Source organism: Accipiter gentilis, chromosome 3, assembly GCF_929443795.1.
Source record: "Accipiter gentilis chromosome 3, bAccGen1.1, whole genome shotgun sequence".
In the NCBI taxonomy this organism is placed as follows: domain Eukaryota; kingdom Metazoa; phylum Chordata; class Aves; order Accipitriformes; family Accipitridae; genus Astur; species Astur gentilis.
This window is the reverse complement of record NC_064882.1, coordinates 18,823,801-18,851,535: the sequence shown is the minus strand read 5'-3', so window position 1 is coordinate 18,851,535 and position 27,735 is coordinate 18,823,801. Positions and strand designations below refer to the sequence as shown.

Sequence of the window (27,735 nt, the reverse complement as noted above, 5' to 3'; positions counted from 1 at the left end):
GGACCAAACATGGAAAGGATCATTCCCCAAAGGAGAATTTGGGAGGCTTTTAAATAAGATGTGAAAACAGAGAGCAATAATGGAAATCTGCCTATAAACAGAACCCTTGCAGCCGATGTTGAATGAAATACTGCCTTAAGGAAGTATTTTTTTCAGTATGCGATAGCATTTAAAGTGAAGTACCCAGGTAATGTTGTACCTCCCTCCCGTCCTCTGTGTTTGTACTCAGCCTGGAGCCCCCGCAGCCATGGGCTTGGCACGTTTGCAGGCAGAGCTATGCCAACCCAGTTGTGAATCCCAGGTGTGTGCTGGCTGCTGGAGCCTTCCTGGGGAGACACATCTGAAGCATGTTACAGCACCATGAAAAAATAGCGTGTGACAGCCCTGGCTTGCATTCACCACCCAAACTGGTGTTCACTGGCCAAGAGTCTCGCTCCTTTCTTGCTGTCCAGTATCACGCTTGGGCGTTGCATGTGGGGACGGCGATGCTCCTAGCGTTTGTCACCTTTTGCAAGAGACAATTAGAGCTTTGCTGCCAGTTTACCCAGGCATGGTGAAAGGAGTATAAATCCCATACACAAAAGAGTACTGGGGCACGAAAAGTAAAAGTACTTTCATCTGTCCCCCACCTTAAAATAAACCGATCCACCTCAGTTGTGGGGGCGAAAAAGGAAAAATACCTCCCATTTTCCTACTAGGATGAGGTTTTCATCAGTACAGTCTACATAATACGATTATGTATTTATGCATCAGCTTTTCAATTTTTTGTCATTTCAGTAAAAACAATCAAACAATGGGATCACTTAAGCCTTCAGTATTTGTACTTTAGCAGCTCTTCCAAACAAGCTTCAGCATGTTGCGAGACAGCTTCATATTTTGCCTCGATGATTTGCTTTACTTTCTAAATGGTGAGATTCTTATCTGTTTCGTAACATGAAAAAAGAGGAACTCATCCTCCCTCCTCATTCCTTTCTGCCCTAAAATCTTTTCTTACCTTCAGTTTAGCAACATGATATGAAATACACGAGACTTGAATCCACAAGCATGGTCTCACTGGTTTCAGCATGAATTATGCTTTGCAGGTTTGTATGTATAAATAGCAACACTAAAACCAAAATGACTTCTGGGCCAAAACCCCTTAAGCAACAAAATGAATATGGTGGTCATAAAGCAGTCCAGGACAACATGGTATTAGAAATTCAAACTGAAGTGCTCTTCCATATGCATTAAAATATTTACATGTTAAAATAAATGACCCACTTATCTATATTCTGTTTTATTACCCTTCTAGTAATGCCATACATAGATACTTTGGCTAACCTCATTCTTACTTTGTAGAGATGCACATGCCAAGAAGAGCTGGCCAAGAGTAAATTCTGCAGAGCAACTTACCCTCATTCACAGGGAATACCCAGCCAGCTAGTGAGCCAAATGATTCATGTGCGAATGTGAATGACTCTGCCCAGGCCTAGTGCTCTGTTTGCAATATTCTTTTGCAAATGCTCAGCTGTCGCATATTTTCATATAGGATCCCTCTTGCCTGGGATAAACAAACACAACAGCAAGCTCCAGAAGAAAGAGAAGACCCAGACAGAAGAATTAAACCACACATAAAATAAACTCTAACAGTAAGTAACACATCAAGGTAGTATTTATTCTTCAAATGTTTATTATTTATTTGTACTGTAGCAGTGCTTAAAGGCCAGGGCTACTTTGTGCTAACCATTATGCAGGCATCATAAAAAGCCTAAGCTCCAAGGGCAGGTCTGTCCGCCTCTACATTTATATTTGCTGGTTTTATATCAGTCATTTGACTTTGGAATATCAAAGCTTTAGAGGAAATCCCATCTACCTCCCTTTCAGACCTGAAATCCCAAGAGCTCCAATTCAAATCTTCTCCTGTATATTTATTGCTTACTGAATGAGATACAGGAAAGGATTATAATTCAGGCTGCAAAATTCTACCTTCAAAAGCTAGGAAATGCCAGATTAAATATGTAATAGCAATTCAGTCCTCTTAGGTATTATATACATTATGATACAAGACATAGTTTTTCCTTTCCCCTGGTAACCTTGCCTCATTCAGTGCCGGCAAATAAATCAATGGAGCCATGGCTCAATATTGCCTTTTTTTCAGGTGGCTGAATGTATGTTATATGCCTCCTTCGCTGCATGCCAGTCAAAGTCCTGGATGAAAACTGAACATTTATTTTCTTGGTTTTCTGTGGTGCTCTTTGTTGGTGTATTTGAGGGCTTAATGAACATTTCTGTTCTTCTTCAGAAAATCCCTGGGGGAGACTCTGTTTTTACATTACAGGCAAAAAAGGTGTGGGGGCTGGAACACTTCTCTTGCCAGATGGTGTCATAGGTGGTTGCTTACTTCAGAGGAATAGAGGGATTGGGGAAACTGAGGTAGCTTTCCAAGGTCTGGAGGCAAGTGTGCTCTCAGAGCACAGTCTTCTTGCTGTTACCTGAAGCTCCTTCACCAATCTTCTTGAATCCCAGCTCTTGACTATCCCATGTTCCTCTCTTTTCTTCCCCAGTCTTCCTTCCTCAGGCATTTCATCACAGTACAAGCACCTTTAGTTTTTAAATTTTCCTTTCTGAGCTCACAGCACAAGTGACAAATCATCCTCCTCATCAGGCAATCTCTCTGTCTCCCATTGTCATGTATGCATTTGACATCTGCAGGAAAAAAATATGACTAGGATTTTGGCAGGAAAGCTCCAGCACCTCAAGGGTGCACCAGATTTCCTGTTGTGCTTTTAAAACCAAGGTCCGGCACTGAAAGTGTATTTCATTGGCATCCAGCTAACACTCCAGGAGAGGAATGGCCTTCTTGCAGATTTTCTTTCCTCCTTGTAAAATTCCCACCATTTCTAAGGGATGTCTGAGAACAAACTGCCAAGGGATCTTTTTTACACTTCACTGTTGTGTAAAAAAACCCCAACCAACCAAAACCCCAAAACCCCAAAACCCCAAATTCCTTGCCCTAAACCGCTTTACACAATTTGCAGTGCCTGTTCCAAGTTCTGGGAAAAAACCCCGACAGCTTCCTAGATTATTGCATAAGAATTGGAGATTTGTCATCTGTGCTTGAGAGTGGTTTAGGTATTTGGTAATCTGTGAGTGCTGCTGTAAGATTCACTTATTTCCCAATGCCATTTCCACAGTAAGAAGTACAGACTGGATGTAGGATATGTGATAGAGGAACAACAGTGGGAAGTCTGTCAAGGAGAGTCTTCAATGCCTCCTGGGCATGGTGTAGCTCTAGTTACAGTCCAGCTCTAACTGTTTTTTTATCTAAAAACACCCTGATGCAATCAAGTTGCAGACTAAAATAATGTTGCATTAGAGCTGCATTTGCACCAAGACTTTCCATGCTACCTGTATCTTCTGCAGGACAGGCTGGCTCAACAGTGGTCTGTAATACATGTAACAGAGCACGCATCAAAATGAGCATTTAAAGAAACCCAAATCTTGTTGTGGAGTACCCCAGCTCTTCGTGCAAGTCCTTCTTATAGGAGCATGAAGAACAAGCGGTGCCTGAAGTAAAAGTGAGGGGATGAACCAACAGCAGGCTCTGGCTGTGTTTGACCCTAGGTGGCCTCCTCTGCATCTCAGTGCCTGCTGGGTGCTGCTGAGCACCTTGGTGACATGACTCCAGGCAGCATCATGGGCTGGCCAGAGCAGCAAGAGAGCTCACACTGAGTCCATAGGTGTTCATCAGATAGTCTCTGAGTCCACTTATGCATTTGGGAAGCATTTGAGAAATACGCCTGAGGCCTCAGCTCTCCTCTGTTTTGTTGCTGTAGAAAGAGTGCATTTTTAAGAAGAGGGGGCTGACCCAAGAAATTCAGCACTCTGAATTAATGCAATTGTCAGATTGCCTTTGATTACAATTGCTAAAGGTGAAAGTAATATGACTCAAGTCAAGTCATAAGCTTGTTGGATTCGGTTATATTTGCTGTGCTAAAAATCTTTGAACCCATGACAGTTGTGACTCAGGATTTCACATGAACAGTCAAAAGCCTATAGGTCCCTTTGCTCCTGTGTGCTCTTCCTGCCCAGATCACCGCACAAGACCAGGCCAACACATTGTGCTGCTTGCACATCACATCCAGCGTCCAATGTCCCACACGACCAAAGCATGAGTCCAAAGCATGAGTGAATTTCCATGCAGGAGAAACCGGAGTTGTTCCAGAGCGATAGGGTTTGCAAACCCTATGGCTGGCTTCTCCTGTCTGCGTGGTTGGACTTCGCCGTTGGGTTTTTTCTCCAGGGCCAGATTTTTGTGCCTCGGAGTGGCCAGCCTTGCGGTGGCTCCTGGCCTCATGCGGCTCCTCCAGCTCCGCAGCTCTGCTGCTCGCAGCCCTCTCCGAGCCTCCCCGGCTTGTGACAGCAGAGGGCAGCAAGAGACAAAGGAGATCGTTTCATAAATTGGGTCAAGTTCCATTTTCTGATATTCGCTCTTTGGATACAGTGGCTGCAAAAACCGCCCGCCGTTCCTCTGCCTGCTCCCAAGGTCGTGCTGCACCTCGTATCGTCCCCGGCAGGACGATGCTCTTCACAGGGCCATAGCGAGCAAGGATATGGCCTTGCACCGTGGTGCCTCACCAAGTGGGTTAGAAAGGGAATCATGCTATATTTCAGAGACTTTGCCCGGTTACAAGAGCGCCATGTGGCATTTTATCATGCTCATGTTGAAAAGCTATAAAAATCTGAAATGAGCTATGGTTAGCTTTCACCACACAGCAAAATGTATCGCTTACTTTAGCTATGAATAAATAATTTCTTATATAATGATGAGAGCTGCTGGGTTGCATTCCTTTTTTCTACTCTGCAAATCTCTGAAGAGAGATGTATGTTTGGAAAATGTTTTGTAGTGAAGGACAAAGCAAAAGGGTCACTGCTACTATGTGATTTTTAACAAATGATGTTTTTTCTTCTACAGACTTATAGAAATGGACCTTTTTTCTTGCTTAGCTAGTGGTTAGATAAACAAAATCCGAGGTAATGCAACTTTCCCTTCACTATCCTGCCAGTATGTACCCTAAATGAGTCATGTCGGTGCAGGTTGGAAACCCAATGGCTGGTATCCTCTCAGGTGACAGCACTAACAAAACTGGCATCCACCTTTCCTGGAGGTAAGAGTAGCTGCCCACAAATGTAGGGACTGAAACTGCCTTCACAGTCTTCATGCCTACCCGTAAAATCCCATGTTGGTAACAGGTAAACAATAACGTATATGACTTTAAGCATAAAGGTACATATTCAGCTCTGTGTTCTGGCATGAGCACGTGCAGGGGTGGGGGTGGTTCCTCTGCTTGCTTGCCCTTACAGCGACAGCAGCCATGTCCAGCTTGTACATTGTCTTCAGAAATGGTCTCATTATCTGAAAGGTGAGTGGCCTTAAGCTCTTCACATCATTAAGCTTGTCTGGTCAGATGAATTATTTCTATGCTGAACAAATATCTGCAAAATTCAGCATAATCTTCATGTTAGAGAGACCTCTTACTCCAACAGAATAATTGTGGAGGCTTTCTCCTATATAAAAGAAAGAGCAGCTGGGCTTGTGGCCTTCTAAAAGTCCCTGTTTCTCCAGTGTAGGGACAGAGATGCTTAAAGAAACACAGAAGTAGCTGAGATGGATTTGAGAGCTGTGCATAGGGAGTGGTAGAGGAGGAAATAGGTTATGAAAAACAACCTGAAGGGACCTTCATTTTTAACAAAAATATGTTTCAGAAGAAGATAGCACTTTTGACCCGTTTGTGGTTTTAATTCCTTTTTAATATTATAAACTGAGAAGAGCACTGTCGTGTAAGCATGTAGCAGAGTGAAACTGGCTGGTCTAGTTTCACTGAAACTTGAGAGGTTCATCCTAGCTCGGATTCTCATTAATCAGTTACTACTAAACTTCTAAGTAATCACAAGTGTGCTATAGTACATGTTTTATTTTTTACAGTTGCTGTCAAGCAGCATGCCCCTCCGCTGAGCATGTGGTCAATCCCTGGCATTTCTTCCTGCTATCACCAGCTGGCAAACTGGTAAGATAGTACTCAGCATGACAGAGCCCATTTTTATGGCATGTGGCAGACGAGACAGACCTCCAGTTTCATCCGGTGAAACTATTCTTATGTTCTTATGTAATGTACTCCTAATGCTTACTTATTTTTTGTTTAAACATCTTCAGTTTGGACCATCTTCCACTTTAATTCCATATTTCAATGTTAACTGAAATTCTTTGATAAAATTAATTATATTCAGTGCTGCTATAACCCAAGAGCTGTCAAATGTAGAAGAGGGCCACTTTCTGTCTAAAAGGTCATCTGATTTTTTTTTCCATTCAGTAGGAGCAGGATTTGGGCCTAAAATGCAGGGCAGGCTCTATGTTGAAGTCAAAGCAACCACAATCTTTTCATAAACAGGCTGCTATTGGAGACTGTGTTCACCTATAATCCACAGTAATGAGCACTGTACAAAAATCTCAGATGGACATATCTTAACTTCAAGAGACAAAGGTAATGAAATGCTGGGTGACAAAAACCTCTATTTATTTTAGATCTACAGTCAGTACTGTTGAGTGTTGTGGACCAGACAACTGCCTTCCCAACCTAACGGAGCTGCCACTAGCACTGGGGAGACAGCCATGCAGAGCAGCCCATTCTCCCTCTCTTGGAGCTTTTCTTAGAAATTTTTACATAATGGTCTGCTAACAAATGCCATGTATGCTGATGTTGTTTTGAGCTCAATACTGCTCTCAACTGAGAACTTTTCAAGCAGATTTTAGAAGCATTCTGTCTTCCAAGGGGGGTAAGAAACCCCAACTGTAGTGTTGACCAAAACCTCACATCATGGAAGCATGCTCCACTTTACATTATCCATTGTAGTTGTGATTTTCCAAAGACTTTTGGAAATGAAATGTAATTATTAGAAGAGAATTTCTAACATTAAAAGGTTCTAACATAAAACAGGTAATAGACTGAAAATTTTATTCCTTCGTTGTAGACAGTAGAATGCTTCTCATAAATTTGGAAATAAATCTGTGGGTTAAATCACGTATCTGGTGAACAAAACACATGTCTAGACTCTAAGGATGAAAATTTCACTCCTTGTACCAGTCCTGTTACTGAACAGAAATCTGTCCCCAGATCAACTTTCACAGAATTTAACCCATTCTAATATTTTGTAGAAATCCATGAAAAATACCGTAGGATGTATTTTGCCAAACTGCCTTATTTCTCTGTTGATCTTTTCCTTAATTGTTTCCACCCTTGTTTCCTCCCTGAAGTACTGCTGCATAGTGAAAGCCCCTACATGCTTGTTAGTGAGCTGGAAGAAGTGCAGTGTACGCTTGCCTTTAGGCATAACACTGTAACATCATCCCACACAATTAACTGCTTACGAAATGTTTCTTTCTTTCACTGTTCATGGCACATATTATGGATTACTTGCTGAAATTTGTCTTCTCACCTAGGGCAGGAATCTGCTGCTTGGTAAATTTCCAGAACATGTCACCCAGGTGTCAAGATAGACTTACGCTCCTTAGCACGAAAAATCCTTTTCCCCACCTGGAATTTCACAGTGATTGATTTCCAACAAAGCACCTCACTCCAAAGTAAATTAAGGATGGGACTCACCTCCTTCCTGCTTCAGGAACCAGAGGTGTTTTAATAGCCAAATCCTTGTGCTAAGCTAAGTTTCTCCCAAAAGGTTTGGGCTGAGACCACTGGGCATGGCACTGTGGAGGTGTGGCCATGAGTTCTAGCTTTAATCCTTTGCTCACCCCTGCACTATGTGGGTTTGATCAAATAATTTGGGGCAACATTTTAAAGGATTCCCTCATTTTGACATTTCCCACAATTGACATCTACTTAGTAACCCCTTTCTTCTTCCCTCCTGCCTACCTGTGCAGGGCTGTTTTCAGAAGAAGTGGCCAGTGAATCTTGTAGGTATCGATCGACAGCTCTGAAAACCAGGTCATAATACACTGTTAATCCCCCTCTTCTAAGCAAGGCTGAAAGACTCTTTCCTTATGCTATCCTCACTGGCCCAATCAGTGTTTTTTTCCCAAAGCTATAATCTGTCTCCTAGCAAGTTAAGTTGATTTCTACAATAAAACTGTCCCAGTGGTTTGGGTTTTTTTTCTGCAATCTGTTAATATCACGAGAACTGAAATTTCCAAACATTTGTGAGAGAAGCACATTCTCCTTATAACTATTTACCTAAGAAAAATGAAATAACTTTCCTAGATTTATTTTGTTAATGGTGCCTAGATACAGTGTTGTTGGGTACATTGGAAATTAACCTAAATAGAACTGTCCTGGAGAATTCATTTGGAAAATAACTGAATCCTACTAAAAAGCTTTAGAGATGAAGATGCAACTTTATCACCACAAACACTTCTTAATAGGTTCTATTTCAAGTATAAAGCATTTTGCATTTGGGCTAACACCTTTATGCTACATTTCAGTCTGATTTTGGTTAAAAGCAACCAGAAAATGCTTGAATAAAACTTTACAGTGGGAATTGTTCAAATATTAATGCATTTATTTATGTTAGCAGGTAAAGGGAATTTGAAGCCTAAGAATACACATGCAGATGGCAAGGCAGGGGCACTTAGTATGGCAGTCTGGCATATAGCATAGGCATACAATACTTGAAAAGCATTCCCAGAACCTCAGTATTGTAAAATTTGGCATTGGTTTTTGAGCCAGGTACCTAACCAATAATGAGAGTCCTGTAAGATGTTCCTCTTGGGATGAGAAGGTGATGTGGGATCTAGACACCTTCTTTGATGCACGACCTACAAACTGAGCACGGGATGGATCAAACAGGAGAATATTTCTTTACCCAGAGAAGTTCCTGGTCTGTTCAACCAGTGACAGAAACTCACCTGGGCTGCTGTGTTTGAGGCCTGAACTGTGGACCTACCCTTTGCTATGCTACCTTTCTTTGTCCCAGCAGACACCAATATGGACTTTTTCTTGGATCTTTCCAGCATTCTCCCTGGTCATTCCTGTGTGCCCACTTTCATGTACATGCTTGTTTATGGTTTATAGCTTTTGTGACACAAGTGTTTCTAAAGCAGGTTTTTATTTCAACAGCCTGAGATCAGTAAGGATCTAGACAAAATAGTAGGTTACCTGCATGTCCAGCCCCATTTTTCTCAAAACATGAGATGGCTCTTTGGATTAAAGCTGTCTCCCTTAGCAATGGAAATCAGCTTCAGTAAAGGCCCTGCTTGGGTAACCTGGCAGCTAGTTACCATCTTACCGTGGCACATTTTTTTTTTCTTTCTATCCTCCCTCTTTTTCTCTTCCATGGGAACAGGAAATTATCAGAGTTTCTCGAGTCTCCGTTACTGACTTAGTACTGGGTTGTGTAATTTTTCTTGGCATTTCTTGGGTGTTATAGAACAGCCTGGAGCTATTTCACAATCAGCATCATCTGAAAAAAACTGACTCTAGAAATACGTTGACATTCACAAATCAATCACAGCTAGCCCTTAATCCTAAAGCTCTCTATCAGCATTTTTACAGGATGACATTTTGCATCTGTTTGTGTCTGGTGTGTCTTTGTTGCCTTGGTTCTCTGGTATTTCTGACTCTTCATGGACACCTGAAACTCTTCAGAAGAAGAGCTGTGAATTTTCCTCTGGTGACCCATGCCTGCTTTGCGCTTTTTGGGGAATGCTAAAACGTGCCTGGTTTTGGCAAACTCCTATTGTTTCAGCTGCCTGGTTTTGAAGTGAAGTTTCATGGCTCCTAGAAATTCTTGCAGTTATTGTAATTATAGCGGTAGTCCCTCCTATAATGAGATCTCTTTCCTTATTTTCAAATCCCATCTACTCTCATATGAGCAGATGTGAATCAAGGGGCTGGGTGCTGAGGGTTACAAGCATTGTTTTGTACATTTTACAGTCAACAGTGCACCGTTCAGCGTTGAGGCAGTTGTTTTTGGATATCCCCTCAACTGGATTGTTTAATCACTGCAGTGTGCCCTAAATGCCACTGACACTAAATGGGACTGCAAGGTTTGCCATCTGTTGCTCTGTCAGCATCTCAAAGAAGCCAGAAACTAGAAAGAGAAAACTATTAGGAAAATGTGCTATTCCTGGATTGAAATGTATGCAATTCACATTGCATGTTGTGGTAAAAAGAAATTTTTGATTAATGTTTTGAAAAACCTAAAGATTAAGTATTAAATATTGAACTGTCCCTTTCTTCCCTCCCTCTCAAAATACATATTGCGTTCTACCAAAAAGGACAAAGAGATGGGGATCAGTGCACTCTTTGGGATGCAAGACCATTGTTTTGGGAAATAAAACACTGGCGAAATTCACAAGACATTTAAGCAAAGCTCTTTGGCTCCTGCATGGCATTCCAGTGCAGGCAGTGAGCTGTGGGGAGCATACCAGGTAATTCATACCTCAAAAAATTCAAAAGCAAGGGAGAAAAAAGCTATTTTTCTAAAGAGCAGAAGTTCTAATCCTAAAATAAAAGAAGGAAACTATGCAAACAGGATTTGCCTGTAAGAAAATCACATGCTTTGGGTGTGCTATAGGGTTTGTCCCATGGCCCATCTGCGTTACAAGGCTGTGTAATGCCCAGATTATGGCATGCATTCATAGGCCTTTTCAAATACTCAAATGTCCTCGCTGTTGTAACAATAAGGCAAATGCACAGACATACCTCTCACACTGTTCCATGTCATTTAGGTGAAGCTAATCCTTTTACAGTCAAGATTGTAAATAGCTTCCCTCCAAAAGCCTAATTTAGGTATCAACATTTCATTCCATGTTCATACAGAGCCTGGTGCAATGAGATCCTAATCCATGACTGGGCTTTTTTAGCAATACTGCAATATGATTAACAGATCTTTCCTTTTGTGCCAAGAGTGGTATGGGGACAAAGGAAAATGGCAAATACAAGAAATAAAATGCCTATGGAGAAAGAAGAGGAATCCAGAGTGTGCCTACTCTTTGCATTGTGGTGATTAGATTTCTACTGATGTCAGTGGTTTTTGAATTAAGCAGCTGGTGGTTGATATAAAAATGTACTCAGAGAGATGGAAATAATTATTTTAAAATCCTAGATGGTTATGCTGCAAGATGATTTCTCTTACAAGCCTCTGTGTTTATGCATTTCTGAATCTGTGAAGGAAAGTTCTCCTTTCAGATCTGAACTTTACAAGCTTGGCATTTGTGCTGATGAAGTCTTGACTTTACGTCTGTAGGTAGTCCTACTGCACTGAGTGGTTCCCCTTCTGAGTATGGAGATACATTGCATTGGACCATGTGAAAATACCTATACTTAGTAGACAGTGTTCCAAATGTACTATAACTGTCTTAATCTGTCCTTTCCTCACCCAGTGTCCTCTGCTGAAAATTCAAAAGTATGTATTTATTTATTTGCTTTGCATCCTGGGTGTGCACATGGCTGACATTATTCTCTTTATAGTTTTAAATTAAGAATCATGTTTTGCCTCCCCTATCTTTCTCCCATCTCAACTCAGACTCCAGGAACTTAATGATTCCATAGAGATTAAGGTGAAGAAGAAAAAGTAGCTCAAGAGTTTATGACTCTCTTTATATAAGGAACTTCAAAATTTTCGCCTATTTGTTTTCATATTAGTCCAAAGACCTTAGACCAAAGCTTTTCAGACCATAAAGATAAAATTGTATGCCCCGGAGTGAAAGCAGATGAGATCTCTGATTCTTGTCAGTATAAGCTGAAAAAAATTCCTTCCTGATCCCAAATCTAACACAACTGCACTTGGAGCAGATAAGTAAGACGTACAGCAGGTTTTATGTGCTAGTGCTGCTTTATCACATCCCTTGGAGTGAGAGGAGAAAGTCTGACGACACACCGAGCCATGTTCATGGCATTTTTCGGTCCATGCTGTACCGAGCCCAATGGGGTGGGATCCTGGTCCAGGTCTGGGCCTCCTTAACAAGCGGCTCAGTCATCGTGCACCACAAAAACACCTTGCTGAGCCCCGCAGGAGGCCAGCAGATGCCCTGAACCCTGAGCTCTGATTTTGACCGCTGGTTTAGTATAGCACTAGGAGTGCAAGGAATGGGGTAAGTGTGTCCAAGCTGGGCACAGGGAGGGGGTCTGTAACAGAGGGAGTCCTGGTCATGCAGAGGAGAGTCTATGGGTCAGTGCAGTGGCCCTCCAGACCTCACCTCTGTCTGTGGCTGTTTCTCCTCAGAGCAGATTAGCCTCCTCCTCTGGAGCAGTGTCTGATCTCATGTTGAACCCTGCGAGGGCGAGATCCCACTGGACGTGCCCTTTGGAATCCGGGACAGGCAGAGGGCTGGCAGATCTCTGGTTGCTGGGGCTGCAGGACACCAGAGTCCTCCGCACCAGCATCTGGGGACCTGCCTGAATGCCCTGGGGCATCTCAAAATACCACTTACTACCTGTGTTTGGGGACCTGATTTGCGCACTTGGTAGTAAGATCCCTGTTCCCCTTACAGGTTGTTTCAAAGTACAAATAGTCTCATATATCTAAGCTCAACTCTCAAACCTTAAGTCTTTTCCAGCATGAGTAAACCTGCACTCTCTTTCTCCCCAGACTATCATAAATCTTTTATATGGTGTGTCATGTCTCTCTGAGAAGCTGGATAAGTTCAAAACATTTTTGTGACCTTCTTGTGCTCCCTCTTGTATTCCCACATCCTTCTCAATGTACAAGCACAGGGAAAGAATGAATTTCTCCATAGCATCTTCACCGAGGCTGCGCACAGGAGCAGGTTCCCTTTGCTACCTCTTTGTTATTTCTCTTCATATTTATTGAAGGGTTATGGCAGCCTTTAGTAGTAGTATTGACAGTTACTTTCAACGATACATGAGCCATGGCTGTTATCACGAGTCAGTCTCCCAGTCCGGGGCTATCATCTGTGTCCCTGTGTCCTAGGTGCAGGTTGGATGGTGACCGTCTGACCTTGCAATTCAGATTACTCTGCCTCTGCACTCTGCTATTCTACCATTTTAATTTTAATCTACAGTGAATGCCACCAGCAAATATTTAATGTTTCTAAATGATTGATAAACTATTAGCGTTGGCTCAGGGGACTGGTCCCTATGGACCAGGCTGGAATGGCCTCAGTGACAGATACGTCTCCATTAAGACATGATAAGATTCACCAATGAGGCAGTTTTTAGTTATTTTAATATGTACTCTGCTGTTTCTGCATAAAATACTTTTAAACAAAATATCACCTGCTCCTAAATCAAATGCCTTGCAGAAATCCAAACACACTATATCAATATACATGACCTTGTCAACTATGCCTGAAATTCCCTCGAAAAAAGGTAATATTTAGTGGCTTGATTTTCTGGTATACAGGACAGCATGAGTGCCATTTCGTCAAGCATATGATGCGCAGCCTGAGGCACTCATAGTTAATGGTGTGTGAAGCTAATGCACTGCTCTTAAAACTTTTTTTTTAACCCTGACTAAAGAGCAATATTAGCGCTTTGATGAATGACTGGAAGTAACTGGATTTCTGAGTAGGCTCAAATTATCTTTGCATGCCATGATTTGCATTTTGGTAGGGTAATAGATGAAAACAGACCACTCATTTACAAATTAATTTGGCTTTTAAATCAAAAAAGGCTAAGCTGAAATCACAACTGTGACATGTTGGGTCTGGCCAACTTTGTTCAGACATTGTCAATCATTTGTCAGAGACATTGTCAGAGACTCTGACCATAGTCAGAGACTATGTAGAGAATTATTCTTAATTGTACTTGGTTTCTTATATCTGATTTCTATTTTTATTGCTAGCTGTTCCCTAGCAAAGTGTCAGCTTGGAGGCAACTGGCCTAACGTTGCAGTTCTTCAGGCGTAAATGCCAATACTCTTTAATAAAGTGTACAGCAGGCTTCAGTATAGATTAGTGAGCCAAATTCCACTTGTATAACACTGTCTCCTGGAGACCTGCAGTCTGGACCATTACCCAATTGTCGATTAAAATTCCAGCGAGGCAGTGGGCTTTTATTCTTAGGACTGTGGCTGTAATTTATTATTGTGTGTCTTTTTGAAGGGGATCTTTGAAATTAGAATAAGCTTTATCCTAAGTATATCTGAAGATTTTAGCCCAGAAGATACAAAACAGATGATGATATGTCTTAGTTTTCCTTATTCCATTACCATCTACTTTTATCCCAGACAGAATTTGCATAGAGACAATGTAAGTGAACTAAAATGGGATCAAAGAAGAGTCAAATGGAAGGTAATCGAACTGGTGAGACTTCAAGCCTATTTATCAACTGTCTGCATTTTAAGCAGTTCTCTAGCACACTTTTTGTTTCCTTCTTATACCTGTTTCTGTTGGGTGACATTTAATCAGGCACAGAAAAACACTGGGGTGGGCTTGATCCCATTTCTCCTCATCTCAGATTGGAGAAGCTCAGCTAAAAGAGCTATTGCTAAAAATTGATTCATGTCTCTCTCTGAAAAGAGTGACTCTGTAGAGTTTGTAATTCATAGAGTATCCTCCTTTCTGCTCATATTTCAGGGTCATAAAAGCACAGAGCTGCTCTGAGGGGGAGGGTGGGGGGAGCATTCTCTGCTGCTCCCTCGGAGGCAGGATCTAGCTGTGGGGCACACAGGCTGCCCCGACCAGGGGCTGCGGGGGCTGCGGAGCTGCTGGAGGAGGTATTGGGCACAGGTGCCGCATGGTGCCCTCCACAGGGGCCAGGACAGCTCTATCTGGCCACCTACGCAGCAGCATCGTGGTTCTCCGTGTTGGGTAACATGGAAGAGCTCCAAATCCTATTTCATAGAAGCAAGCTAAGAGCAAGAAGTGGAAATAAAAACCTGGGGAGAAAATAGTTGAAATGCCCTGGCCTAGCGAAGGACTTAAACATAAGCACTGACCAATATCAGTAGGACTGGACATGGCAGGAGCTGATCCTTTGTGAAAAAATGTGAGCTGTGAAGAAAATAAAACACTCACCTTAAAATTTACAGTCTCTGACAATAGTATGAATATATGGGTTTGAAATTATTTTTTTTTTTTTTTTTCATGATGTAACACTGTTCTGTTGTGATCCAAAAGAAGGATGGCTCTGCTGCCTAAGTGAGGCTTCACTGGTCAGTGAGACCCAAGAGCCAGGCTCACAGCTGGCAGTGTAATTTGAGGAACTGTATCATCTGGCAGACAAACAGCCTGCCCACCCCATGTGCAGTGGTATGCTTCTCTAACCATCAAGAGACTGAGAAACTACTGTAGAGTTACAGAAGATTGTGATAGGAAGAAGAAAGCCAGTGAAAGTTAGAGGCTGAAATATAAGACTGAGGGCAGGGGGGGGGGGGGGTTGCCTTTGTTTACCCAATGACATTAAAATAAATTGGCAGGTTAACTCATTCTTTCAAAGACATGTTTGAATGGTTAACAAAGGCTTCAGATTCTCTAGAAAGCATTTATCAACACCTTCACTAAGTGGTTGCTTGCCCAATCTTTTGCTGGATTTTCTTGCTGCATTCCTTGCAATCACTCAGTAGTTTCACAGCAAGAAGCCACCAAATTGCTGCATGTGAAGGCTAAGACAGTACAAGGAATTTAGCAATGCCTCTGTGCCTACAGACTGCGCAGGGAATTTGGTCACCTAAAGCTCCTATGAGGTCAGCTCTGCACTTTGGTGCCCTGACAGCTCTAAAGAGGGTGGCACTGCTTCTTCACCCGTGGCGCTTTTCATAATGCCTCTTGGAGAGATTTACTTGCCTAACTGGTAGTGGAATAATCATATGGGAGTTAGAAACCAGAGAGGGGCAACTGAAGGCACTAGCCTGCTTCCCCAGCTGGAAAGAAAGGGATTAACCAGAGAAACGCAGCAGACAGCATATTTAACAGTGTAAGCAAGCTCACAAGAGTTTCCCTTGGCATTCTGGCTTGACCAGCTCCGGTCCTGGCTAATGGAAGCGGTGTGTCAGATGACAAATGTGGCAAAACAAAGCGTTGTTTGCTCTGGGCTGTGTGTTTCCTGGATGTGATTATCTGTCTGTGGGAAACAGGTTCCTTCAACCTTCCTGGCCAATTATGGGAGAACACGGATGGGATGTTGAATGTTATTTGTACCATGGGTTGCTGGTTCAAATATCATCCCAGGTGGCTTGTAACTAAATTTGGTTACCATCTGATTAGACCTCTGTCTTTAATATCAATTAGCCAGTGAAAAAGGAACTTGCGGTTTTACCTTGATTCTTAGTAGACAGATACCCACATCATAACAACTAAGCCCTGCACAGCTCGCCTGGAATAGACAAGTGAGGCATTTGGGAAAGCAGCTCACCATAATCCTGGGGGAAGTCTTTTGATATCAGGATTATTGAGTGTTGCTGTACTTTCTGTGGTATTAGACTTGACTTTCCATTTCTTTCTGCGTTCCTGTACGATCAATTCTCTTTAACTGCGTGCTTCTAATTAGGAAAGGAAAGAAAATACAGTTGCAGTAGAAGACTGATTCATCATACAGTTAAGGCAAATCCTTCACCAGTATAAATTGTCATTGCTCTAATGGCTTAGGGGCAGCTTCAGTCATCTGAAAGTCTCCCCCATCAACTTGGACAAGTTAAGCCCATAAGCCTGTTGCAGTCCACAATAATGATTAGCATGCACGAAAACTGGCTTTGGCCTCTTGGCAATGATGCTTGATTAAATTATTTGAAGCCAAAGTTCAAGGAATGGAGGTCAGTCATTGATGAGAACAAGTGCAATTCTTTTTCTCTGAGTGTTTTCTTACAGATGTACCAGGGTTTCCTACTGAGAAAAAAATATCATATCTTAAACTGGGTGATGAGATAACACTGAGAAGAATAATTCCTGAAAAGATTTTATCTTCTTTGCCTTGCCCTGTGTAATCTTCAGCTCCATAGCAGGAATGCTGTGATCAGAGATCTACCGCCTTGAACCAAATACTGTATAAATGGAGTTTAAAAGGAATACAAAGAAAATAGGAGCCTTCCCCCACAACATTAATCCATCATTTTACCTTGTAAGTGGAGGGTGTTTCCTACATTCACCTTGGGTAAGAGACCACCTCCACGATGCTGAGTTGAAAAGCTGAATACTCTCCTGAGTTGCGAACATCAAAGACCACAGTGGAAGTTTTTGAGTATTTACTCATATGTTTCAGATTCGTGATGCAGACTAGAAGCTGACAGGAGGAGAAAAAAACCCACAGAACCCAAACCGCTTAGTAGCTGGTTGCAGCAAAACCCATCAAGGTTTATTTTTGTCCTGTCCCAAACTTTTCATTAGTCAGAATCCCTAAAATCATTTTATATGCTGGAGAGAAATATGATTGTATAAACATGGAAAGAAATCTTTCCCTTCTTAAGTAAAAAAATATGGCCTTTTATAAATGTTGACGTTTCTTTAGGTAGTCTATAATAAATTAGTGTTGATAACTAAAGTAACTGAAATCCAGTACAAAGAGCAAGTGGGTGGTCTGGAAATAAAAGCAATATGGATTGATTTAATTTTTTTGTGGAGTCTCTGACGGAGTGAGGCTCTGTGAGACATTTTAGCTGCATGACAGTTTGACTTTTTTACCTCTCCAGTTATTCACTGTAGAATAGTAATAATGGTTGAGATATCTTTGAAAGATTTGCTGCAGAGAAAGATCTGAGACATCACAATAAACTCAGTTTCCCAGTGTTTGTCAGAAGAGCAAACATATTTCTGGAACTGGGCCAGATAAAATACAGGAAAAGAGTATAACAGGTTTTTGAAGACAAGATTTTGCAGGTGGAGGAAGATCTGACTATTGATTTCCATTTTACATATTTAGTAGCTGATGCAAATTCATAAGAGCTACAGTACTACTAAAAGAAAAAGTGAAGTATGATTCACACAAAATACTAGTTGAAATTGGTTGCTTTGAAGTGTTGGTCTTGGTTAGACAAAACTGGAGAAAGAAGGAAGGGAAAAATAGCTCCTTATCCGTGCCTGGATACTTCCAAGGGGTTGGTCTTGCCGGAGAAGGTAATGCTGTTGCTGCTGCTGGGAGAAGGAGACCGGACAGTCCCCCAGGGCCATCAGAAGGGACCTGAGCCGCTCCTGCCTGCAGCTGCTCAGACCCCTTTTGATAGCCCTGGATGATGCTGTTTATCAAAGAAAAAAGCAGTAATGTTGTGGGGGTTTTCCCCCAGAAAAATGGTCAAGGGAAATGCAACTTATTGATAAGAGAAATACAAAGGTAATTCTCCCCTAACCTATGAAAATTAGAATAACAATGATTGCATAATCTATGTATTCTTGCTTATAGCTCACTGAGGAGCTCTCTAAACTCTCGGTTGTTGAACTTTACAGGGCAGGGAGTAGTAAGGAACAAAAAGTGATGGTATCTAGTTACTGCCTGTCCTAAAAAAAAACCATGTGCAAATAAGTCTTCTGGTAAACAATACTGTTATTTGATTATTATCTGTTAGACTGTTTGATAAAACGTTTGATATATAATTCAGTGAGAGCTGTGGAAAATCAAATGTCTCTTTCCATATTCATTATTTATGCTATTCATAACCCATTATAAGTGTAATTCAAAGAAGATAAAGTGATTTGGTGAGTGATGGGTTTAGTGTAGACATTTCTTTGTGGAGCTGGATCCATAAAGATAAACTGAAGCAAACATTAGTCAGAGTCACATTCATTGCTGACGCTAATGAACAGGGATGATCTATATATGAATAAACTCATGGACACCAGCCTGATTAGTCACACGAGAGAAATTCACAGGATCAGTCTGTATTTTGTAAGGAACCTTGAATTAGATGATATATGTTCTTTTAGATCTACTCTATGGTATGGACATGGACTGAGCAGTACCAGATCTGAAGACTGCTTGAACACAAGCCTTTATGTAAATATCACAGCTGACCACGACATCTTGTGTACAGCTGGGACCAAAATCTTAAGCTATTGGACTTCCCCAGAGGTGAAGAGGAAATTGAAATCCAGCTCAGACCGTAAGGGTCAGGTTCATCTCTAAAAATAAACACCGTGTATAATTTTCAAATGACAGCGGCTCACGAAATTGGCAAGCAACCACACAAGGTAACATGTCTAGTGTTTAAAAGCCATCCTTTATGAACAGGTGTTGAAGGGCCAGTGCAAAGCTGGGGGTATGCCTGCAGGGGGGTACTTTACAACCCCATTAAGCATCTTCCCCCTATACTCAGACATCAAAAGACTAAACACATTCTGCAGACACAGGAATGGCTGGAGATGACTTCATCTCTGATGTTTTTTTCTCTGCACCTGCTACTTGCATATTTCCATACATTTGCAAAGCATATGACCAGGGCACTCCAATGGTATAGCTGCCCTTGATCAAAACTCCCATGACTAGAAAATGTTTGTGTGGAGGCATGAGGGTAAGTGCCTTCCTCCAGGTGGGTGAGGAGGGACAACCAGCGTGGTAAGTGAGGAATGGTGCCAGATACCTACAAGGCATGTGAGCACAGCGCATCTCATGGGCAGCTTTTGTTGGCAAGGCAGGATGTGAGCTTGCCACTGCCTCTTGTGGCTCAGTCATCCGGGCTGCTGCAGTGAACATCCCTTGCACCACTCTTGTGTTTTGCAAAGGTGAACTAAGTTTTCTATATTTACTGTGATTTAACACTGCCATATAGAGAGAACAAGAGACTCATCTATTCAATCCAAAGTCATCAGGAGTTAGCTCAGGAAGAAAATGTGGTGGGGATTCTCCCAGGATCTTTAATATTATCCGTGGTATAATAAAAACCTCAAGTAGCATCATGGGCATCAAAATCTAGTGCTTATTTTCACTTAATTGTACAGGGATACTGGGAACCGAATTAGTTGGACAAAAATGTGGACCTTGGAAAAAAGCAGAACAGTTACATAAATCCCTGGAATTTCAGTAATAAAAATCAAGTTAAAGTGTTAGGCAGATACCATCAGCTCCCTTTTAAGGAAGCTTAACATACCAGATAGGGTTTTTTTAATCCCTTTATGTTTTATTTGAATGCTGAGTAAACATCTGAGCTCTATAATGCATGTAGGCTGTGTGAAAGATTAATGTGGAAAAAATCAGCCACGTTTACATACATCTGGAAATAATTATTGCTCATTTACCGCTGGGTATAGATATTGTCATAATTCCAACCTCAGTGACGCAGGAGGCATGGGAGTTCATTAGCTTTTCCCCTTCAGAGAGGCAGGTTCAAAACTTGCTTTCCAGCAGGAATGCAAACAGGTTTGTTGATTTCTGCTTGTGTACCATGTGCTTGAGGAGTCCCAGAAACCTCATCAGTCTCTGCTGTTACAATCAGATCTCCGTGACCATGGGACCTGAGAACATCTAATTTTGATATTTTGGGAGGTACATCCCAAATCCTTTCTTGCGGCTTTTCAGTTCAGCCTTGCAGCCCCTCCATCCACCGCACCAGCCTGCTGGCACCCTGCTGCCTGCGAGGGGAGAGTGCGCAGGGCTGACGGAGCGGCTGCCCGCAGCTCAAAGCCACTGCAGGAGGCTTCTCTTAGGAGTGGGGCAATTTTCACAGCGACTGAATCAGTGACCTGAGTGCTGTAATTCAGACTTCCCCAGCAAAGCCTGTGTCCACTGCCCTGCTGCCATTTGCCCGTAGGGAGCTAACAGGGGAACAGTGGGGGAGAGCAGCTGGGGAGAGTGTGTTGGTGGCTGACACTGACCTCAAGGCTTGGGCGGCAGCACCCAGAGAGCAGACCCGCACAAGAGGCTTAACTGGGGTAGCATGCAAACATCAGGGGGAAAAAAAGGGTGGCTGCATTTTGGCCAGGACAGGTTGGCTTGGGACCGCTCAATGGCAGGCTATTTTTGCATCAGACTAGTGACAAAGTAAGTGGCATGGGGTCATCTGTAACTCTTCCAATATTTTAGGATAGTGAAAGATAATGCTGGCAGCAGATTTCAAAAATTGATAAGCAAAGCGCCGTTGACATAGTTGCAGCAGCATATGGTCTCCTTGTTACCCAGTCATTCAAGCCTAAGTATACCCTTACGCGCAAACAGCACAATAAATGAATGCTTTGTACTGACTGTGCAGTAGGTGGTTTAGAACAAGTTGGTTTGAAGGGTGTGTTCTGTATTTCAGCTGCACTTGACATGACAAATCTTCCTCTTGTTTTCAAATGCAGCACTGGCAAGGACACGCATTGAGCTCATTTATTTCCCTCAAGAAGCAAAAGCAACTCTTGTGGAAATTTCTCGGTCCTGCTGCAATCCATCAAAAACAACAGTTATGCCAATGGTCTTTCAGGAGGAGACATGAATGTTTTCCCCCCGAGGCATCTGAAAACTTGGTTCAAACTTAAACTGAGCAGAATGCTAACTCATGAAATAAAATAACACACCAGGAAAGACACATGAAGGGGTTAAGTGGCAGGGTCAGAAGTAGGATGAGAGCCAATGGGTTGATTTCATGATAACAAAATGATGGGTTTCACAGCAAGGATTAATTACTCTGAACTTCACAATCTTGGACAATAAAGGCTTGACTTTAATCTCAGCTGCAAAATTAAGATATACATTCATACTTTCCTCTCCCTCTACCCCTAGAGTTGTTGACTTTAGTCTGGATTTTGATTTATCCTGTAATAGGAATGGAATCTAGCATTGAAATTTGGATCCTGACCCAAATATGGTGCAGAACTGGACCATATTGGAAAAGATGAGATTGCGATATTCTGGCCTCATAGTCTGCGGTCAGGTTTTCGATTACATGTAAAAAATGGGAACAGATCCTTCTGTATGCTGGTTGCTAATACCCCACAAGGGAAGTGAGTGGTCATTTGATCATGTATGGGCAATCTCAAATGTCTGTGTCACAAAATCCCCACACTGGTCTCGCAACCCGTTGTAGTCCATTACATCAAATTTCACCTGGCCATACTTACAGAAAACTGCATGTACCAATAGATAAGTCTTTCATTTGGGAATGCTCATAATGCATATCTTCTGTGCTGTTATTTCCTGATTTTGTTCTTTCAGTTGGTCAAAACTGGGGAAAGAAAATGTCCTGGACCAAAGAGAGCTTCTTTTGCATCATGGAGTAATTTGACCCTGATATGAGCCTAAACCATGTGTCCCACTCCTTCCCTTCCCGTGATGTGTACCAAACCTACCCCTCTGCACTGCATGAAGTTCAGCATGTGTTGCTCCAGACTATGGAGCAGTTTGGTGAATGGAAGACCAGGTTCCTTTGAGTGGAAACTGGGTTGGAGGCTCTGCTCCAGGTGCACACCTGTGTCCTTCCACCCCTCATGAGAACATTAGAGCCTCAAGCAATTTTTGGTCCAACCGGACGCATACTGGGAATATTTGGCTCAAGAAACCAGTCTGCAATAAAACCCTTGAACTGCCTATGTCATAGCTCCAGCTGCTTCCCTCTGCTGATCCATTCTTCCTGGGCAAAACTGCTTGCTAATGTAGATTTACCACTGAAACCTTAAAAATGCAATCACTTCTGATTTTAGTGAATGCCCAGGCAAGAAATCTTCCGCAAAATCACATCATGGAAGTGGACCATCTGATTACTTTTGCCAAAATACAGTGCCGAGGAAATATTTTCCTTCATGTGTCTGTGCTTCTCTGGCCAAACTCTCGAGCATAGGGAGGCCACGGTGGAGAGACTAACAAGGGAGAAGACAACAGTTCTATGCAAAAATGAGCACTGCGAGTGATCTGCAACTGTCTGCAGGGCAAAGAGATCAAATGTTGCGCAGGAGGTGGAGTGGTGCAAAAGCAGATAGGATACAGAAATGAAACCGTAGGACTTTTGGCTATTTCCTGAAACTGGGCTCTGTAGCTTAGGTTACACTCTAAAGAGGCTACAGGTAGGTGGCAAGGAAGGAGTTCTCACATCCAACAGGTTAGCAGAGCTTATGGTCTTCTGCTGCAATTGCCTCAGGACATGGCTGCATGTATTTTCAATGTGGACAAAAGCATGACACGAACATGGACCTTTCAGGTATGTGCATAGGCAAAATTTAGGGCATCTTTTCCTTCTGAGGACTGAATAAGCTTTTCAGTCCACTCCTGTGGGGCCATACTTCACCGCATACCCAGTGTTATTCTAAGTGCTGTAATTATGCACATGCAACAGAGAGCAGCAAATCCCGTGAAACTCAGTTTTAAGCTGTACCTGTCCTCAGGGTGCAGGTTTCCCAGTTCCTGGGATAAACATACCTTTGGACAAATTTTTGCAGTGCTTTGTGGATATGACCATAAGTGGTAATTACAAAAGTAATTTAAAGCTTTTTTCTCATGAGCAAAGAATAAATTTACTAGGACTACGGTTGGCCAGCGTGAGGACACCTCCGCTGGTCATTTTAACAGTAGCAATTCATGTTAACTGTGTGGTTGTCTCTCTAGCAGGGGAAGATTTTGCGTTAAATGCTCTTTCATAAAGTAAATGCTTTTTTTAAAGTGTATATGTATATGCGAAGGTGTTTATTCATCTCCTTCAACAATTGCATATGGTGAATAATGGCCGTTGAAGCTTTCTTTGCTGATGTCTCAGTTTTTCCCTTTTAATTTTTAGATTGAGAAGAGCTGGTAACTGCACCCTTTCCAATAAAAATAGCTTCTGGTTACAACATGTATGAGATGAATTATTTGTTAATCTCCTGAAAGAACAAGAACAAGGAGGACACAATGGAGCTACAGAGAGAAGTGACACAAGGGCCAGAATTTCACCACTAGAGAGTGTAATTCTACTATATAATTTGACCTTTTCTGCTCCCAGAGAAACTGATTGAAGATGGGAAACTTAGAAATATGCAACATCTTGAACAGCATTGCCTGAAGTACTTTCTTTAGGTCTTTTATCAAAATGTACATCAAGGGGTTACTGTATCCTTGGAAGATAAATGCATTACTTCCTGTGTGCATTACTTAGCATGAGTTTCAGGAGGCATTTTGCAAAGTAAGATGTATGTAAATTGGAATAAAAGCTTATATCGAACTTATCCTTGAGACAGATGTTTATGCATTCAAATTTAAATTTCAAGCATCTTACTAAAAGAACCCAGATGAAATGCATTTACACGTATTTTTAAATTTTGTTTTCAACTTGTGTATGTTCTATCACTATGCATTTCCCTTGGGCTGATGCTGCAATTCTTACCTTAAAGATGGTTCTTTGAAAATTCTGCCTTTGCTTCTGCTGGTGTGGCTCCAAAACCACCCTGCTGAATTCACTGCTGTCCCACGGCATAATGATAAGCAAACTAGGCATCTAACGGGTAGAGAAATGGGGGAAATGAAGCTCTCACTTACATGCGATGTCGTTTCTGTTTATGTCACTTCTGTATCTTCGTCATGAGGTTCACACGGGGATTCTTCACTTGACCGCTGCAGTCTGCCTGTGGTGGCATCCACACGTAGCTTTAGGCCTCTTTCAGTGGTCCCATACTCAGGCCTGTCATAACTCACTTGTTAATGCCTGGGATTTCTCTGCCTTGCTGCAGCCTCACCCCTCCTCGCAGAACAGAGGGGCGAAGCCGCAGCCAGCAGCAAGAAGCAAGAAGTAATTGGCACCTGCAGTGCCTGCTGGAGGGCACGAGCTTTGAGGGGCTCTGGGAGGCCATGGCATGGGTCTAGTCACAGCCTGATGTTGGCAGAGCAAATGAGGGTTCTCAGGTCATCTCCTGGAGTCACTGGTAGATGACGTGAGGAGCCTGTGAAGTGCAGAGTCAAGGAAGAAATGCGGCTTGGCATCATGGGTGTGGACAGCCTTTGTAGCCCTTGTTCAAACCAATCTCCAGCTGATCTGGAATCACCAGAAAGAACATTGAACCTGGGAAAGAATAAGGCTATTTAGTATACTCCAGGAATGTACTGTTAAGGGATCGTTGATGGCTCTGCTCTGTGTGTACAAGTGTGTACACAAAAAATACTTCACTGGTACCTGGAATTTGGCATGTTTAGGAATAGGCTGACTAAATTGTGTATGCATAGTATCTCTCCCTTACTGCTTATCTCCCATAAAGTAGATTGGGAAAGAGTTTACATGACAGGTTCCAGCAAGCACTTAAATGCTGTCCTTGGGAACCTGGGAAAGGATCGTCACATATGCCGAAACCTGTGAATGCCATTATGCCTCTAACAACATCTTTGGAAATATGTCGTAGTCCTGAAGCTAGTGAAACAATTTAATTTTTAAGGTAACTGCATTCATTTTAGCTGAGTTTACTATAGGGTCGAATCTGACCAAGTCTTTCTCTGTTGGAATTTTATAATTTTGCAGTGAATTGAGATATATCTAATCCAGAACATCCCTTGGTGTTTTAAAAGTTGTGCTCCCTTCTCCTTTCATAACAAGGCTGGTATAAACTTGCATCTCACATACAGTAAATGCAGCAATCAACTCAGTTATAAGATGTTCCAAAGGACATGTTGTTCCATGACTGACTGTTAAAATACCAAACCAATTATGCTCAATTCATGTATCATTTAGGCAACACAGCATTTAAGAAAGAATGGATATTAAAAGTGAGTTTTATATAGTTTCCATGGTGATTGTGCTAAAAGAAATAACAATAGGCTTAAATATGTTTTAATTTAGAATATCTTTAAAAGAACTTGTTTGGTTCAGACATGCTGTGTTTATGCTATAATTTGTCCCAAATCACCGATTATTATAAAATGTAGCTAAATTGGTATGGCAGTATTGTTCAAATACTTCAACAGAGCACCAAAATAGTTCAAAGCTTGCCGCTCAATATTTTTGTCATAGCTGACATGCATATTAGAAAGGGGAAAGGTTCCAAAAAGGCAGTAACATTATGATTTAAAATCGGTGCCACAGTTTTGCATTAGGCCATCTTCCAGAGTACATTTTGCTCTTGCTGATTTATTATAAGAAATCAGGAGCTTATCAAGAGACAGCTAAACTTTGTACAAACAAAGGCAATGCGTTGGCAGCTTCTCAGGAACCCAGAGCAGATCAGAATTGTGAGTATTTGCATAGTGGTAAAGGACAGGGGGAATAATTGATATACAGGATGGTACTGCTAGCTCTTACTTTGGCCTTCGTTTAAAAATAATACAGAAATTGCTTCATGTTTGAGTCCACCTGCACCAAAAAACATTAAGGAACGGTGTGGTAATGCAGTGAATATAAAGTAAGGCACAAGGATTTGGGGCAGGTCGTGCAATACGAGATTTGTAGGTTGAACATCACAACCTTCATACTTAATGCAACTATTTGTTACTCCTAGCTAACTGCAGGGTGAAAACCCCGTGAAAGGCTTTGCTGCCTCTGGGTGAGGTAACTGAGCCAGTACCAAGCTATGCCTGCTTGGTATAGCCAGCAAAGATTTATGTTCAATGCTATGCTTTCATTTAAGTGTAGTAATATTTTGCTCTAGCATTTGTTTTCTGAATTAGGACCAACATATTGGTGAAAGTTGTACTGTGCAGTAAAATTGTCCTCTCACTTTCTGGTAACCAAAGCTAACACTGTATCTCTGAGAGGATCTGCTGTCTCCACTGAGCTGGGAAGCAGAGAGTGTGAGCAATTTTGATAAGAAAGGTAATTCTCTAAAGCCGCAAATTGTCCTTTATTTCTGAATTGGTCTCTGGCAGGCCTAATCCCTTCCATGGTAGGGAGGAGCATGGCCTTAGGAAGTGCAACTTTCTTGAGCTTTCTTCAGTAAAGGCATAGAAATAAACTCACCCAGAAGACAGCCAGGAGCATCTAAGGCTTGGTTTCTGTTCTGGATGGCCCTGCAGAGGTGCCCATCTGACTCTTCTGCCTATGAGAGGTGCTGTGGAGGTCAGCCTTAGCATGCTAAAAATAGCATTTGTGACTACAACCCCTCCACCCACACATGCTTCAAACCATATCCAGAGCTAAGTCTCTGGGCTTAGGTGAAGAGCGGAACAAGGTACCTCCGAAAAGCAATTTGGGGTGAGTATTGAACAGCCTAGTCTTGGCCTCTCAACTGAGGAATGAGGTGGGTTAAGGCTTTCCGAAGCTTTGGCTGTCACTAACTAGCGTAAGGTCACAGCATGCACATGAAACTCTTGTATACTTTTTATAAGTCAGACAAGACTAAATTATGGTGGTCTTCTGTGAATTATAAATGCTGCAGCCACAGTTAGATTCCAAGACATGGATCAAGCTGAATGACATCTGGGGTCTGAGGTAAGCTTAGATGAAAATGCTGCTTCTGTGCTCAACTCGGTCTTCTTGGAAGCTACTCCTCCATAAATGTTTAATAATGCACAGTAACTGGAGATACCCGCCAGCTGGGATATGGATGCTTTTGTTCATATGCAACCACTCTGAAAGACTGAGACAACCCTAGGAAGACAATGGTGCTTGAACTGGGAATATTCATGGATGTTTCTCCTTGACTCCCACTCCTACACTTGACTTTTGGCTGTCTTTCCTCAAGTCTGCATGAAAATCTGCGCTTTCCAACAGAGCTGAGTACAACTGTGTACAATAGTGTGAAAATGCACCAGGACAGTGGTTCAGAAGAATGTGTGTGTATGTTCTGAGACAGCACAAAGGTGAAGCAGGAGCAACATTGACTTAGCAGTTGCTATCACAGTCCCGGCTTCTTGCCAGAAGGAAGTTTTGGTTTAGGGGAGCGCTGAGGTAGGAGTTCAATTCTTCTGTTCCAAAGCTGTCTCTTGTTTAAAGCACATTTACTCAGGGTTTTCCAGAAAGGGACATCGCTTTGCTTTTATATGGGATGTTGGGATT

General features: G+C 42.1%; 1 protein-coding gene across 1 annotated transcript in view; it reads left to right on the top strand.

The window, feature by feature from the left end:
* Positions 1–26,797, top strand: part of SPATA18 (spermatogenesis associated 18) — a 144,605-nt gene extending 117,808 nt beyond the window's left edge. The window contains exon 13 of the transcript XR_007509886.1: positions 26,784–26,797. The gene's annotated coding sequence lies outside the window, so the exon portion shown is untranslated. The remainder of the gene's footprint in view (positions 1–26,783) is intronic.
* The last annotated feature ends 938 nt before the right edge of the window (positions 26,798–27,735 follow it).